Consider the following 18,460-nt stretch of genomic DNA (forward strand, 5'->3'; position numbering starts at 1 on the left):
TTATCAAAATGCAGCGCTTATTGATGGATTGAGATTCATGTCTCGTGGTTCAGATATGATAACCCACACTACTTGGCCTTCAATTCACATCTCTTTTTGCCTCACAATTCATCCCTCTCCCTTCTCTCTTCACTCGTTCTCCTTCCACACTTTCACTCTCACTCCATCATCCCCCCCTCTGTTCTTTACCCCATGCGTCACATCTCTTTGCCCCCTGCCCACCACCTCCACCAACCTCATTTCTCGCTATTCTCCTCCCTCTCCACCATTTCTTCACCTCTCCTTCCGTGCCCAGCGAGGAACTGTTGGAACTAGCAGCCCCAGAATTCTGATCAGCCACTTTGTGGTCTAAGAAGGCTTGCCAAACTGCCTTTCCGATTAATCAATAGTTCCATTGGCTGCGGTTAACACCTGTAACCTCTGCATTACATGGAGGGAAATGTTCAGTCCTGGAGCAGAATAGCAAACATCTAACTTATCCTGGCTTCAGCCAAATCCTGCTTATTGCAAAACATTTTACCTACTGAGCAGATAAATTCTCCAGGATTAGAAACTTGGAGGTCTCTCTCTCTCAGTTTTTCCTCTCTCTCATTTACTTTTTGAGTGAGTGAGTGAGTGAGTGAATGAGTGAGTGAGTGAGCGAGTGAGCAAATAAATGCTGATGAAAAAAAAAAAGCCTACCTGTGGGCTGTTTTTGTATCCGCTCCAGCTCCATGGTTGCCATATGGATGCGTAAAGAAAGTGAGGTACACTTAGATGCTGCGATAGAGGTAAATGAAATTCATACTCCAGTATCTAGGTCATTTGTAAGGCCCAAAGCAACATCTCCTTCCCTGCCTGCCTGCCTTTTCCGTGTGTTGCTTGAGTCTGTGGAACATCAAGGAGATGAAAACACTCCACATCCTGTATATGCAACATCTCACACAAGAAATGTGTATCGCAAGCATGCCAGCATGGCCTTTGGAGTTTCTTTTGACATATTATAGATAGAATAAGCTATTATTGTATTACAAAATGAATCAATATGCATTTGTTGGAATGATGTGCACAACTAAATCAGTGAAAGCTAGAGCCACCTCATATCCTGAAAGAATCTGGGAAGTTTCTCAACCAATTAAGGGGCAATTAATCTTTCATTTAGAGTTATCGCATGTACAATTGATACATAACACATGACAACACTTAAAGCTATCCTAACTCTCTCTTTGTGGTCTGGGATAGATAAGAAAAGTTAACCATATTACACTAACTTCTTGTTCATTTAAACCTGCATTAACTGAATTTTTTGCCACTTGGTGGCAGCAAACCAGCTGAGAAGATAAAACTGTCATATTATTGCCTTTATATGTTGATACGGCAAACTTGCTAGCAAGCAGACACGGAGCAACGTTATTTATTTGGAGTTGTGTTTGGCCACCTGATGACTGCCACTGCCGATATTACCTCTTGCTAAATGCTCCACTGTGTTCTCCAGCGAGTCGCTAATTTTGTCTGTCTTCTATTTGGTGGGTAGCGTCAGTAGGTTTTTAGAGCTGTTTTGCTGAAATAGCTGCCTGCTGTGTCTGAAAATGATGCTGATGAGAGCGGTGAGAGTGAACCAAAACAGTATGTCAACAGTATGAAAGAGAAAGCTGAAATGCTCTGTGGATCTGTGAAGAACTGATGAGCTGGGTGATAATTATCTGTAGGTTTGACACTTTGGGTGACATCTTTCACATATCCATTGTTAATACAATACTATTGATTATAGCAGCTTTAAAGAAACTATAAATAACTTCAAAGAATAACTTTCTGCACACTACAGACCTTTCCAATAGTGAAAGACAATTATTTATGTTTCCATTAAAATGTAATACAATTTTAATGCAAATTTCAGAAATTTTAGTAAAAAGGAAATGTTAATGGAGTAAGTATGTACCTTTATCAACAACATTTATGTGATTTAGATTACATAATCTTAATCAAGCACTGATCATTTTGGTGGCATACTGTATCATCGCTACTTCCCACCTCTGATGGTATTTGTGTTTCTTTTTAAATGATTTAATTGGTCCCCTCTCATCCATGTGTCCCTTTGAGTGTTTTTATCAGCCTCTATGGTGAAAGAGAGCGAGTTAAGGGGCACATACAAACAATTGGATGGAAATATACCAATTGAAACAATGTTTAAACGACAACAAAGATCACAGGGTTGTTGGGGAAGTTTGTTTAGGCGCCTTCTGTTTAAACCTGAAAGATGTGCCAGCTCACAGTGTGATTGTTGCTCACTATTAAAGTAACAGCTACATTCAGTGTGGATAACTGGCCAAAAGTATTCAAGGGATGTTTCATTCACACCCGGTACTGTGCAGTTTAATAAGGTAATAATTGAATGAATGTAAGCGCTTGTTTCTACACTCACTACATTTCATAACAATTAAATCAATCAGACAAGTCCACTATAGAGGAAGGAAAGATCTTCCGTACAGAGCAGTAGCCTTAATAGACAAAAGACATGTTGAGACATTTCAGATGCTGGTTTCACGCTATTCCATTGATCGACAGTCAGTGATGGTGATGAACAAAGGCAGTAAAGAAGAAGTCTGCTTAGCAATTCATGGATGTAAACAATGCATGACTTGAAAAAAAAAATCAGCTTTTCAAATGTTTTATGAATAAGGAAGTACATTCAACATGTTTGTCAGGCCTCATAGATAAATACATAACCATTACTTTGTTTCCAAGAAATTTTCAAAGGGCACCTTTAAGACTGCTTTTTCTCAACTACAGAAACTCCCCTTTCTCATTCAGTTACTAATGGTGCTATCGTTTCTGTCTCCTCTGACAAAAATCAGCTGGATGCAACAAGTCCAAGCAAGTTTTTTTAATCAAAAGCATTCCGGGGAAGTTGTAGGCAAGTAGATGCAAGCCTGTACAACGACAAACTAAATTATGGCACTTTATCATAAAGATGCTCCGAGTATCACAAACTGATGATATACAGTGCAGTGAATTTGAGGGTGGAATTCTCCTTTTAATGTTACCGGCATAAACACTGTGGCTCTCATCCATTTAACTGCATCTCGGCTGTTTTCGTTGCTCATAGATCACTGTTGCCTTTCTGCATGGCTCCTCCGCTCCTCTGCCTGGATGAATTCCTATCAGATTAAGTAGGGATTCACTGCTTCCCCCCTTCCTTCTCCACATCGCTTCTCCCTGCCACCTCCACACCTCCACACACCCACTCACCATCCCCCATGTCCTCACCCACACACCCGTCCTCCATCCAAGCCTTCCTCCCTCTTTCCACGTGAATTTCCAGGTCCCTGGAGTATATTCCACTGCTCCCCTTACCCGGCCCTGACCCTCGCACACTCATGGCCGACCGCTCATACATAAGCGCATACATCCTCCGTACACTCACTGCGCACACAAAAATGGACCATGAAGTTCAACTGGCTTCTGGGAGCTTCTGGTTGCTGTGCACGTTTCAATCACACCTCAGCAGTATTTAGTCCTTGGTTGGCTGATTACGACGCTGTGCAACTACACGAAGGATGACTTTGATGAAGGGCGTAACATGATAAGTGTCAGGATTGAGCTTAAAATTCCACATTCCACTTAGTTTTCCTTCAGTGTACAAAATATTATGCATGCAATCCACATTAATGCTCACTTATTATGATAAACAGTACAAGACATCACACAGGAGACAGAAGGTTTGTACCATGTATCACGCCTTCTGCAGTGACTTTATTCACACAGAAATACTTCCCTACTTCTGATGTTATTTTTATTTGCATTCAGTGAATAATGCAAAAAAAAAAAAAAAAAAAAAAATCACAACCAAAAGTTACTTCACTGTGCTTTTCATTTCTCAAACATACTTGACAATAGCTCAGTAGCAGGTATCTCAGTCTGGAAAGCAAATTTCCAGCACAGACAGAGATGGTAGCTCGAAATAAAAACAGATTGTGGCAGTTGACAGGTGGAATGAAAAGTGGGTAGTTTCCTTGATGTCGAAAAGGCTTGGAAGAACACAGATCAAAGTTTGAAGTGATTTTTAATATTTATCCAAGAAACATATTTCTGAAAACATCAGTAGTTGTTTTTCCTCTTTCATTTTAACTGTTTACTTTTCTAAAAGGCCAAAAAATGTAGCATAATTTTAAACAGTGTTCACTAATAGTGGTTCTTCTGAACAGGGCAGTTAGAGGTGAGAGAAAGTTTCCCACTTAAGAGTTTTTTTCCTTCCTTTTTTTTTTTTTTTTTTACATGTATTGAAAATACCTAGAGATATTTTTGAAAGTCAGTGCCATGCAACAAAGGGAAATGTAAATTTGACTTACTTTAATTACTGCCTCACTGTTATAAAATCATTCATCTTCCTTCAAGTTTTTCAGGAAACATTATGAATCTAGAAAACAGAGAAGATGGAGTCAAGCTAAAATCATTCCAACAGACAATTTATTAAAATTCTGAAGTTCGATTTTGGCTGCACTGGTTGGGTGGGGGAGTGGAGCTTCAAGTGAAACTTCATAACATTTACATTATTCCATCATTAGTCCCATATTTTACCCAAACCTTGAGAATTAATTATCAGGCCCCACTGCCAACTAAATCTCATTGATTTTCTCTTTTTCCCTGAAATGATATAAAATATATCACTCAAGCATAATGCAGGGGCATACAACTCTCGGCAGACGTGGATTCACAATGCATATTTTAGAGGAGTGTGTGCACACAGGAGAGGAAGAGATGTGAGTGTGTGTGCCAGAGATCGATAGTTTTGTTTGTCTGCAGTTTAGTTTCTGCCAATATAAAATATCAGCAATTGGTTATAGACACCTTATGTTTCAGCATTACAAAATGTGTGATTACTAACCATTGAATGATAAGTATGATCCAATTAGAATCAATCGATGAACCAGTAAGACAAGAGAGAAAATATATTGGTAAGAATGCTATCATGGAGTATTCTGTGGGGAGTAAAATGCTAATGAGAATTGTAATAAAAAACAAATGTTTTGATCTACTAATATGTCAGGTTTGTGTGTCAATATATCAAATTAAAGAGAAAAATCCTTGGTTTTATTCTTTGCTCTAGCAGAGTATTCTTTTCTCATTTTCTCTCTCTCACTGCTTTCCATTTCAAGTCGCAGGTGATATTCCCTCTGGATTGTCATCAACTGTCATCAACGGCAGCGAACCTTGAACCAGATACAAGATGAGGGATTTCTCTGCCCTGCTTAAGTGTGTGTGTGGCAGCCAGACAGAGAATGAGTCTGGGCTGAGGACGGGAAGCACAGAGCGCCGTGTCTGAGGCCTACCAGGAGACCTGCGATAGCCAGCGCACCGTGTCTTAAATCTCTACTCCAGTGTCATCTCCCCTCATGTTCCCAAACGCAGCTCGGCCCAAACAACAGCCTATTCAGACACAGAGGGCCGAGAAGCAGGTAGGCTCCAGAACTGTGTGGATGGAAACATGCGCTTTTATGCTTCATCGGCAGCACAGTATTTTTCCTCAACTGCTGTTCATTTTTATTTTATATTCAACAGAATTTTAGACACGTATGCAGCAAACTATAGTTACTGTTCGCAGAAAAGTCATTTAACCCTCATGTTCTGTTTATGGTCCTAAAGACTCTTTAACAGCTCAAAAAACATATTTTACATTGTTTTATCATGACTTTTCCTAATTGTATGATAATTGCTTATAAACATGATTTTGAAATGATCACAGATCAGAAGTCCACCACAAAAAAATGACACATTACTTTTGCTTTGGATCTCAGAGGCCCCAGCTGTAAAACATGGTCAAATACCAACAACAAATTCTCCAAATTAAACAACCAAATAGGTTGTTTGACCATGTGCACTAAAACGACACATAGGAGCGTTTTCTAATCTGGCACTAATCGTTAGGACATACGATTAGTGCCTATTTGGTTGTTTAATTTGGAGAATTTGTTGTTGGTATTTGACCATGTTTTACAGCTGGGTCCTCTGAGATCCAAAGCAAAAGTAATGTGTCATTTTTTTGTGGTGGACTTCTGATCTGTGATCATTTCAAAATCATGTTTATAAGAAATTACCATACAATTAGGAAAAGTCATGAAATATCAAGGTGATAAAACAATGTAAAATGTGTTTTTTGAGCTGTTAAAGAGTCGTAATTTGTCTGTGTTTTTCAAAACTGTTACAAATCACCATTAAAAAGTAATGATGTTTGCTATGGTTAAGGTCTAATTAGGTTTATGCACAAAAAACACTTGGTTAGGTTTAAACGATCATGGTTTGGGTTAAAATGATCCCTTTGTTAGGTTAGAGAATCATGTGATGTGGGTTAAAGTTACTACTTTATTAAAGTTAGGTGACCTTTGTTGTCATGGCTACAATAATAACCACAGGAATAAGGTTAGACTATGATCGCAGTTACATTTTTTTTTGGTTGGAAATGTAACACTTGGGGTTAGAAGCTGGAAAGTAACAGTGGTCTCCCATGGAAAAGTCCATGGTTGGTGTTGACAGCACTATCCCACCCAAATACAGGTTTGTTTGGATTTCTGAAATTTTCATCAGTTTGTTTGCTCACATGAATTATAATGGGGAGTGAAACCTCTCTATGTATGTTTTGGGGTCAACATATAACATATATTGTTCATGCATAGCCCATGGGAATGTCCTTATTTGGTATAAAAACAAGAACAGGTTGTGGCAAAAGGAATCACAGGTTACCACGTTCACACTTTTCTACACATTGGGTATTAAAATATAAGAAAAAAAAAAAGATTAAGTAAAAAAAAGACGCTTTGAGAGTCATAAGGTAGAGGAAAGCCAATGTCAACAAAACACAAGGGCTAAATGCACTAAAAACGCTTTTTTACAATAACCAAGTTGCCAAATATAACTCAGAGTCTCGATATAATCACAATGAAATATGTAAATCTGCAATATGACCTCTCAGGCAAGAGCATGAGGTGGCGTCCTCTGTCCTGAGGGAGCGATGACAGAAGACTTGGACGTGTTCATCAGTGTCTGTGTTTTCACTGCTGGCTTTCCCTGCACCTTGCAGCCTCTGTCTGTGCTCAGCCTGCTCCCTGAGCGCTGCACAGCTGTGGGTGTCGATGGTGACAGGTCAGCTAATTAGAGCAGCACTGTGTCTGTCTGAGGATGAGGCGGGGAACTGCCGGGCACATGACTCTGTATGCACTCATCCAGGCCTCTAGCCCCATCGAGGCACCCATGCATACACACACACACACACACACACACACACACACACACACACACACACGCACACAGTGACAGTCAGTATATAGAAAGAGTTGCTTTTTTTCTGTATTAAGATCGATTTTGTGCAGAAAACGGTTAAGCATGATAATAAGTTATGACATATTTTTTGCCGAATTGAATTTAGTCAAAAGTAAATAAGAGGTGGATACATTTGTATAATCCATATTTGTTATTTAAATGCAAAGATTGCATAGAAAAATACACACAAAACAATAAAATGTTTTAAAAGTGAAGTGGTGTAAAAACCTTCGATAGCTACTTTGAGCTCATATTGTCATAATTATGTGACTGACCTTGAAGGCAGTAGCTTTGTTAATAGTAAAGTTATCCTGGACAACCATTAGCCAGTCTGACCTTCAGGGATGGGACGTCACCACGACAACCACCTCGACAGCCACCACAACCACTTCCATCTCTCCGAGCTTGTCTGCCCTCCCCGAGCTACGATGCCTTGTCATAACCTGACACCTCCCTGTGACACACAGTTTGACCCTTTGCCCTGAGCAACGACCATACTGTAGAAACAGATGGAAGCAAGCACATACAGATACACACACACACACATAAACTCATTTAAGTACTTACACGCCTGCATCTTCCACTTCAGAGGCATATATGTGGACATAGCAGCAGCACATGCTGCAAAAGCTGAATGCAACTTCTCGAGTAAATACACTATAATAAATATAAAAATAATCCAGATGACTGGATTGAGATACAAGGACATGACAGTACTATCGTATCTTTACAAGCTGTATTGGTGTGAACTATCGCTTTAATATTGTCAGCTATGCCATTGACCATGGTCCATTTGACAGTGGTGTATCTATATTGCTGCAGTATCCAGCTCTTTTTGAGTTGCTGCCAAGGGAGGTCTTAGAGGTGAGGTTCTTTTCTCTCAGATAAATTGCTTATTTTTCCTCCTTCCTCCTCCATGAACTGGACCTTTGGCCTTAGTCGGCCCTTTGGTGGCTCCAGAGTCATCTAATTTTATTGCAGTTAATGCTCCAAGGTACAAAGCAGCGGTGATGCACAGGGAGTTTCCAGGCCTGGCACCCAACGTAGTGCCAATCAATTTTTAATCATAATGGAATCAATAGTAGCAGCCTATTTTTGAGGAAGAAAAACACTGATGGAAACATGGAAAGCAAATATAAGATCTTATGCGTTGTCTATAATTGAGTTTGTCCAGTGGTTATCTGCATACTCCAGAAACCTGATCTCCTGTCTGCAGCTGCGGCACAAGTCGAAGTCACATGGCAAACAAGGCAAAGCACATTTAATGGCCACCTTATGTGAAATATTTAAATATTCAGTTGTGCATTTTCATTTCATATATGCTGAAACAATTAAGTGAGATTAAAAGACCTATTTGAGACTTTCTTCATTCGTGCTTAATGGATTAGGGAAATTTTTATGACCAGTGCGCTTTGTCCCTTTTGTAATAATAATAGCGAGGTTGCCGATTTTTTATTTGCCAGTTCATAAAATCATGCTTGAATGCTTAATAGAGCAAAGCCTGAGCAGACTGGGACCGCTATAATTGTATCATCCAAAATGCACGTTGGAATACACATGAAGCTGTGGGACAAACATTGAGGCTCTCCACTTTTAAAACTGTATCCTCAAATGCTTTCGTCAGTTTGGGTAACACTTGCTTCCTGTGTTAACACATGACAAGAAAACATTGTGTTGCTGCCTGCAAAAAGTGCGTGGTATTGATATATGACTGCATGTCCTAAAAAAGACGTAAGCAACAATTTGTCTTGCATGCAAATATGTAAATGACATAGCTGCATCTAAGTGGCTGAATGTGAAAAAAACAACAACCCTGCAATAAATGAGTGGCATATGGTTCCAATCGTCTCTTTGTTGGCAATTCCTATACACAAGGCAATATATATAGGTGGAACTGCCGAGGCAGCAAAAACCTTAACTGGAGCCTTATGCTGCCTTCCTATAATGATAAAATGAAGTTTTGAGTTTGGGAGTTTTGCTCCGGCGTGTGTTTTTTGTTGACCTAAAAAAAAGGAAAAGAAACAATATTTCAAAATGATTGTGGTTACTATGTAAATAATCATAATCCGCCTTCAGCATGCTGTATCATGCTCTTCAGCCTCTAAGTTCAAATTAATGCAATTCTTATTTTGTTTGTCTACTAAAGTTTACTAAGATCCATTATTACTGTATCTCGATCATAACCTGAGAGGCTGCGGCCCACTGAGTGCCAAGATGTAAAAGCTGTCCGATGAGTCTCAACGATATGCAAAGCTCCCCCGTTAATAATTCATGTCTGAGTTTACAAATGGCACTGTTGCGCAGAGACGAATCAGTCGAGTCGTTGAAATGCTGTTTGGAGGAGATGAAAGTTTAATTCCTGTCCTAGATTACTCCTCCTCATATCTAAGCAGGCCCATTATTTTGCCTCCACCAATGTTTTCCCACCCGCTGTAATGGGAAATGAAGGGAGACGTAGGCTGCAGTGGTGGGACACGACTGGTTATGTACTCACCGAGGATCCTCCCTGATAGGTGACAGCTGGGGCGACTATTTGCATCGCTGTTTGAGGGAGCGTCCTGTTAGGCCACAAGCTGCTGGAGGGAAAACAGGGCCAGTACTGTAAATGTGGCATGCTGATGTATGTGTGTGTGTGTGTGTGTGTGTTTACTGTATGTGAGCCAGGGGAGAGACAGAGAGGGTGACAGAAAGGTAGACTGAGTCCTTTTAAAAGAACAGAGTGACCAAGGAGACCTACATTAAATGATAACTGTGCAGGCATGCATGCACTGATGCCTTTTTAAGCTGTTAAGTGCTTCTATTTGAAGAACATGTGTGCTTACACATATGGTGCTGAAATGATAAGTAAATTAAATGATTAGAAAATTAATTGACAACAATTAAATAGCAAGAAAAGAAAAGTCAAACTCTCTCTGCTTCTACTTCTCAAATTTGCTGCTTTCCTTTATATTATATTATTGTATATCCATATCTTTTGGTTTTGGACTGTTGGTTTGACAAAACAAGCTAAGTTAAGATGTTGCCTTGGCCACTGAGAAATTGAGATGACTATGCTCGCCATCTTAAGCCACTTTCACACATGCAGTCTATCCCTGAAATGTCTGTTCCGACAATTTCCCACTTTGAGACCTAGTAACATTTCAGGGAAAATGCTGGTACAGCTGTGTTGTGAGTGAAAGCAGTAACATTGCAGGGACAAGCAGGTAAAAGGTATCGTCCGTCTGATGAAAGATGCTCTCACGTAGAGCTAGCAAACCAATCACAAGACTCTGCTGATGATGTATTTGAATCCGCAACTTGTTTACAGATGCCTTGCCAATGCTTTTGTGGGTGATTTGTCTCGCAAACTTGTTGAATATTAAATACATTAAATGAACTTATCACCAGACAAAAACAACCCCTCGCCCACCATGTTCCTGAAAATAATAATAGATGTCTTTCAACGCATACATGTACATCCGGTCTTGCCCCATCTTCTTCTTCTGTTGAGTTTTTTGTGTTACCTTGATCTTGTACCGATGTTCGACAAAGATTATCTGGTAATGTGAGGGGTTCACAGATCCCATCTTAAACCTCCAGAACTGCTCACAGACTCACAGGGACCTGATAATTTCAAACATGTTTGATATATAGGAGTTAAAGTCTGGACAATTATGTCACTACTTTCTGTGTTCAGTGTTGCAAAGCAATGGTAAACATTCTAGCCCTTGTGGTTAACCTTAGCTAGCTTACTACTGTTGATTGTTAAAACTGACAGTTCAAATCTTACCTCCAGTTCTTGCTGAAGTAAAGACAACCTGCCTCTCCCAACCATTTTTTCATCCAGACTCCTTTAACCTTCTGCTTTTGTTTCTTTCTCACTACAAAGCACCAAGTTGTTGCACCATGTCAGTCTCTATTTTCTTTACATTTGCTTCCCCATCAGATCACGTGAGGTCACGTGAGGTGTTGCATTTCTCCCTTTGGCATGATAATCTTAATAATATCCTGTAGTGTGTGATGCGCCTTTTTTTTTTTTTTTAAATGTGTGTATGTTTGAGATTAGAGAAGATCTGTGAAGATTCTCCTCATGTATGTGACGCAATACAATTTCAAAATCGGTTAGGATTTTAAAACTCCTGTACTCTGAGCCCGGCTTTAACCGATTTTAGTTCTAAAGACCTTTACTTGGCATTACACACATCACCCAATCCTTGGAGAGATCTCTGTGTGCCTCTGCGTGGGCTCCTGTAGATCAGTATGCTGCCGTGGCAAGTGAGGAAGTGTTGTCAAAGGCTCTGAAAAGCTCTTTGATAAACGCTGAGGGCCACCACCCCAACTCTCTCTCTTGATTCCTCTCTCTCTCAACTTGCAGACTTAGAGCAGTGAATCAGACATGATAAAAGACTTATTTGAATTGTTTCTTTGCCTGAAGGTCTGAGGTCAAAACATTTACACCACTGTTTCAGATAGGGGAGCATAAGGTGAGAGTCTCAGCAGTGAGACTCCCAAAACTGATCATTTTCTCTTCTCAAAACCCTCTGATACTGGATAATTGGATATTTAGTCGCACAACTACTTTGAATAAGTGTTGAAGTGAAACTTAGAGCAAATTTGAGACATTACTTCACACATACTGTGGAAGTGAAACTGAATATACACACACGCTTGGCAGCACAGGCACAAACACACTCACACCCTCACACACTGTACCACACATGAGATGATCTAATTTGGTGGTTCATCTAAATTGGTGGCTTTAGTGTGAGATGACACTAAAAACAACAACTTGTTCATCATGTATATCATAAGTGACGCACTGTTAACACATGGGTATATTCTTAGCCAGATTTCATGATGTAGATTCTGCCTGTGCTAACTGTCAGTCCTGTAGTGATAAGATTAAATTGAACAAGATGTATAGTATGAAAAAAACAAGACATCTTTTTAAACCTAACATTAGTGCGTATTACTACATTTGTGCAAATAAATAAACAAATGGATATTTGATGAATATTGCATCAATAATTCTTTCATCACCATATTTATGTTTACACATAGTAGATATTAAATATGGACACAGCAAAACAGCACAACCAGTGTGCATAGAATTTGACTTAACATATCACAAGACATTTAAGAAACATTCACACTACAGCTGCTGAATAAAAACACAAAACGATGTACAGGAAAGGTAAGCAAGTAGTATTTGTGATGATAAAAGCATAATATAGTATATATATAGACACTCACTGGCCACTTCATTAGGTACAGCTGTGCAATGTAATGCAATCCAATACAACAGCTCTGCCATAAATTCTACTTTAATGAAGCTTATACATTTTCAGAATTTGTTGATGTTGTCAGAAAGGTGATAACTGTACTTTATGTTTATTATTGAGGTGATTGTGGGTGTTGGTGGTGTATTGGAGGGCATTATAATGAAAAGTGTTCCTAACCCCAGATCCTTGTACTTTGTACTGTAGAATAAGCATATTATTATGTTGTAGATAAGCATAATTCCAGATTATACAAAGGGGAACATGCTAATACATAGAGATGTATATCTAATGTTAACCTGCATTTATGTGAACAATTAGATCGAATTAACATTTTATACCTTTATTTTAACAGGAATTTGTTTCCCAGGGTAAATGTTACCAAATTGTTGCACAGTAATGTATTATATATGATATTTTTGATTTTTTTTAAAAGTAAAGAGTAGTGTAAGGGATTTAAATTTAAAAATCAGTAATCACATTACAGGCACTAATCCCAGTAATGCTCCATCACTTGGACAATTTCCCTAAAGTTTGATTCAAGGTTGATATCAGTTTCTTCTCTGTGCATTTAAATCATAGATGTAGTAAAGGAAAATGTCACTGATTTTCCACATCAAAGTCTGTTTACAGGTCTTGGTGAATACAAATGAAAAAAATAGTTGCATAAAGCCCTTTGTGGCTCTAGAAGGAGCTGCACAAAGTCTGATACATTTTCATTCATTATTGATGAATAAATTGAACCTTTTAAACCTGAAACAACCTCATCTGTTCAGTTGAGTGAATCGAGCAAGTTGAGTGTCATGAGGGTGACGTAGGCACCAGGTTTTTATGAGAAAGAACGAAGCATTGAAAAAAAAGATGCAAACTCTGGTTGTGTTGCATTGAATTTGATACTTTAAAAAAAAAAAAAGCTGTCTATGGTGAGTCTGGCAATGTTATAGGAGCGCAATGCTAAATGAGTAGAGTACGCTTAAGAAAAACTGGATACCGAGTTCCAAGATAGTGTCCCATTTATTCCATACACTGTTGTATTTTTACGGTATTTATTCATCATTTACCGCCATTCTTTTTGTAATGATTATGCATGGGAAAAAATCTTTTTGGGCTAGTGTGCGTACAATGATGCTAATACCAAGTGTGGCCACTACTCCAAAATTGCCTCACAGTCCAGCGTTATTTCTGGGGGCTTGCTTCTGAGGACAGGCTGCTATGGCGTTAGCTTGGTGCAGGAGCTGGAGCTGTGGGAAGGAAGTTAGCCCTTATCAAAAGAGGAGAAATACAGCCTCACAATAGCTCAAAAACTGTGTTATTTACATGTTAGCTGCCAGCTACCCCTCAGTGGCTTCTCCGACATTTGGTTGGTTAGCCTTCGGTTGAAGATGGGACTTCTTTTGGAGTGTAGCTATGCTGCGAGGGATTACAACAAGTAACGAGTAATGGTATTACTTGCTTTTGCTGTTGAGTAATTATTTCAGTAATGTGATTACTTTTTCAATAAGTAATATGTAATGAGTAATTGATTACCCAAGTAACTTGCCAAACATGTTACTAATATGCTAATTCTTTCACGCTTTATTTCTTCTTTAATATGTTCAAATATGCAGTTTGAATGGAAAACACAACAACATTCCAGTTTTATTTACTTACCTTTTTAAGCTTTGGTTAAGAAAGCAAACTTTGCACACATACACACACACACACACACACACACACACACACACACACACACACAGTGACAGTCCTATTCTGTGGGAGCTGCCCCATATTACCAGAGAATTGCCACTGGATCATTTTAGAGCTCAATGTCTTACATATGGGCACTTCAGCAGCAGTTGCTGAGAGGAGGAGAGAGTGTTACTCACTCACCTCCCCCATCTCAGATATTCCCAGATGGTCTGGGAAGTCAAACTGGCAACCTTGCAGTCACAAACCCTCCTCACAAGCCTTCAGGCCACAGCTGCCTGCCTTGTTGATTGGTAATTTCTTCCGGGGAAAAACTGAATGCTTCAAAACATAAAGTACACTCCAGATGTTTGAAGTGTCATAACATAACAATGCAGGTGGTAGACTGACAGCGAGGTAGATTTCGTTCCTCGCCACTGCCAACAACTATCTTTTGTCAAGTCTCCCACACAAAAAGGAAGGCATTTCCATTTGGTGCTGTTAGGTTGGTTAAAAATCAATAGGGAAGCTTTCATTTCTGCACAAATCCTATTTATTTCCTCATATATCGTTATACTGTAAGAGTTTAACAGCCCGCCACAGTTGTCATAGTGACCGCATGTTTTATGGGCTTGATGCCATCATATGATTGTGTGACTCTTTCATATTAAGCTGCCATAGAGAAATGACTGAAAAGATTGATAGACTGCACAAATACAGCTCACTTAAAGACATGGCTCACTTCTCATCTGTTTTTTTTCCCTACTATTTGTTGCTCCTCTCTTCTCCCATAACTGAGGATGTAGGTGCAGTATGTGCCATGATAACATTGCACACTTCCTCTAAAAGCAAATCAATACAGTCATGCACTGAATCGACATATCTAACGTCGTTCCATGTCAAGTGTGGCTGTTGTCAGTGTCGGGGAGATAGCCAGAGGGAATACATGGTATTTACCAGAGATACGCTGTCTCTTGTCTCGTCACCTAAGTGTCTCACAGTTATCCATGGGCTCAGACACACTACCACCCTCCGTCCATCTATCTCTATGCAAAACATTAACCCCAGGACACCATCAATTACTAACTAATTAATCTACTTAAACTGGCAAATTTACATTTATTGCCATCTGGCAATTCTAGTGTTGCACACAAACAATGGTTTGCTAATTGATCATAACTTTATGTTCGCACATGAAAATATATAGTCACGTATACCCTTTGGCTCAGACACATGCAATATTTGTATTGGCAATGCTGTACCGCTGCTGAGACATGACATGAAGCTCTCTTATTTATTCCTTTTTATGATGTTTTATTTCATGCAACAAAGTCATCCATGAGCAGTTAAATAAGATCTTACTTTGTTTTCAAGGAGATCTGATGATTGCTGATGGACGGCAAATAACTAATAATGTACTTGACAAAAACAAATGATTGTGCAGTGTGCAGGCGTTGAAACTATAATTGGACCACTATTGTACAGTACTCTCTTTCATCATAGAGGGATCAATAATCCCGTGGAGGGAACCCAAGAAATTATCCCGGAGATCAGCCTGTACGGTTCAGAGCTGATAATGCCACAGGCGAGTGCCGGAGAAACACAGAGGCCTTGAATTTAATGAAAAGTTTTCTCTCAGACCACAAATATTACCACATTTTAGCATATAACGAGCCCTTGAAAGACTTGGTGCCCTCGGTGTGCTTGCGGAGTCTAGACATGTTAAAACTTTATGCTTCAAAATACAACTCGTGCTCCGTTCTGGGAATAAATATTATTCTTGCGTGTTTGTATGAGTGAGAGAGAGAGAGAGACAGAGTGAGAGAGAGAGACTGTTTGACAGCATTTTAACAGTGAAGTCATATAATTTTCACGAATTGTTTTTATTAATATCCACAAGGAAACTGTTTATATTGCGGTTTCACTTCATATTCTCAGTCTGATACCATGATGTAGTTATGTGCGGGGATGTTTTACCTTCTTGACAATGCCAGTATAATATATTTAGTCTTTCCTCAGATCCTTTTTTATCACCCCCTGTGTGTTAACGTGTTTAAACAGCTTCACCAGCCAGTTTCAAATATGTGGATTAAAGTAAATCATTATCACCCCCTGTGTGTTAACATGTTTAAACAACTTCCCCAGTCAGTTTTAAAGATGTGGATTAAAGTAAATCATTTGTTTTAAATAGGAGTCTGAATGGGGAAAAAGCTTGGACTAAGCTGTGTTCATGTCCATGAAAACTAAAGGTTCACTTGAACAGGATGTTTTAAACATCACCTACAAGCAGTTTAAAGTGTGTTTTGGCCTTGGAACCTGGATATGAATTGCTTTAAATCACCCCGTGCTCCTTCTGTACAAAAAGTCCAGTATTTCAGACAAGTGCACCTTTCTTTCTGATGAAAATCTTTGTCAAAACACCAAGCACCTTTATGAAGGCAACCAAAGGTTTGGTGATTGATAACGGTGGAATTGGCCATACAGTTTCTTTTTTTCATGGTAGAAATGGGTATAGTTCTCCAATAAAATCCTGCAAAGACCAAACTGTTGAAGGAAGTAATTTCATCGGTTCAGGTGGAGAAAAATTGATATAGTCATACTATATGTGGATTCTAATCGAACAAAGTGGACATGACAAAACTGAAATTACAAATACTGGGAGATTGATGGTGGTGACAAGAAATGAAAAAGATCTTTAATAGGTGGCAGAGCTTGTTTTTGACACCAACACCACATGTCATGCTTTTATTCAATGTCTTATTGGGATGAAATATCTCTTAACCCTGAGGTTATGCCTCACGTTGTATTCATTTGAAAAGAAATTTTTCATTTTGTCATTAGTGCTTTTGTCTAAATCATTAAAACGTCAAAAAAATCCACAAGAGCTTGTTTTTATGTGAAAATATTAGGTTGTGAATCTATTTTGCAAAAGAGCGATTGAAAAGGACTCAAGTAATCTTGTCCTCAACCTGAGGTGAAATGCTGACTATGATGCATGACTTGACGGTTTCCTCATCTCTCAAATCTATTGTTTTAAATCGACTGTGCTTTCACACGATTCAATTATACAGTCAATATTGCCGGGCTTGCTTTCTACCACAAAATATTTGACGATATGAAAACCTTGTGTGACCCATTTATTTTGATTTGGGAAAACAATTGTATCTCATCCCTAATGTCTGTCGTGGGCAGGGTTCATAAATCACTCTGCTGGCTGTGTACAAATGTGTGATAGGTGCTGTAAATGCAACAATATCAAAAGATAGAAATTAACATAGATTATGTCATGTATTCATCAGTGATAGGTTTAAAATGAAGCAGCTGCAGACTGCTGCTGATGTGCCAACCCCTCCTCGATATTTCTACTATATCAGAAGTCAGAAGTTGAGCACTCCTTTATAGAACAATGCTTTATAATCAGAATAAATTCCTCAAAAGATCTTTGAAGTTACATTTCTCTGTAAAGAGGCAAACGCAGTGTCACTCACTGTATATGTTTTATGCAAAGCAGAAGAGAATAAGGGCACGAGCTTTAACACTGACGATAGATCAAACCACCCTGTGTTACCAATACACTGCCTACTATTTTCTTGGTCTATTGTCTCTCCTTCCCATGAAAGAGAATTATAAAAAGACATCCACCACTGCAAGAGAGAGAGAGAGAGAGAAAGAGAGTGCAAGCGAGAAAGTGAGAGAGTGTAGAGAGATAGTGTTTATTGCTTGTGGGAGGTGAATGATGGCGCAGCATAAAACCCCACCAAACCGAGCAGATGGAGCCTATGTGACAGTAAAACCCCAAACGTCCGCTGAAGGTTTTTACCAGTGACTTATGAAAGCTATCTGTCAAAACAAAGGCAAGAGTTAGCAGGATGATATGCTAATGAACCGGCTTTGCTCCGGTGACAAATTATGCTTAAAAAGTAAATTGTTTCTCATAAGAACCCTCAGTGTGAGCAAGGACAGCGGTGAGTGCAAGATTATTGGTGCAGGAAGTGACATGAGACAAGTGGTTAGTGAAGTTCAGTGTGAAATGGAAACCATAAATCCTTGCTTTTTGGGGGGAGCAACTGCTCCAACAAAAAGGAACTGTCTCAATGAAAAACTCTTTAATAAATAACTGGGGAAAAAAATGTACAGTGTCACACTGTTAAATCTCCTAAAAATCAATGATAAGATGACTTCTACACACTGTGCTACAAGTTCTACATCCAGGCCAAGATGGAGTACTAGTTCTTATTTGGAAA

General features: G+C 39.1%; 1 long non-coding RNA gene across 1 annotated transcript; it reads right to left on the reverse strand.

Moving 5' to 3' along the window:
• Nucleotides 1-13,464: 13,464 nt before the first annotated feature.
• On the reverse strand, nucleotides 13,465-17,062 carry LOC122972760. Its single transcript, XR_006399846.1, has 3 exons — nucleotides 14,202-17,062; nucleotides 13,869-13,961; nucleotides 13,465-13,792 (listed from the first exon to the last, which is right to left on the reverse strand). It is a non-coding gene; the product is annotated as an uncharacterized LOC122972760 (long non-coding RNA).
• Between the last annotated feature and the right edge of the window lie 1,398 nt (nucleotides 17,063-18,460).

Source organism: Thunnus albacares, chromosome 21, assembly GCF_914725855.1.
Source record: "Thunnus albacares chromosome 21, fThuAlb1.1, whole genome shotgun sequence".
Lineage (NCBI taxonomy): Eukaryota > Metazoa > Chordata > Actinopteri > Scombriformes > Scombridae > Thunnus > Thunnus albacares.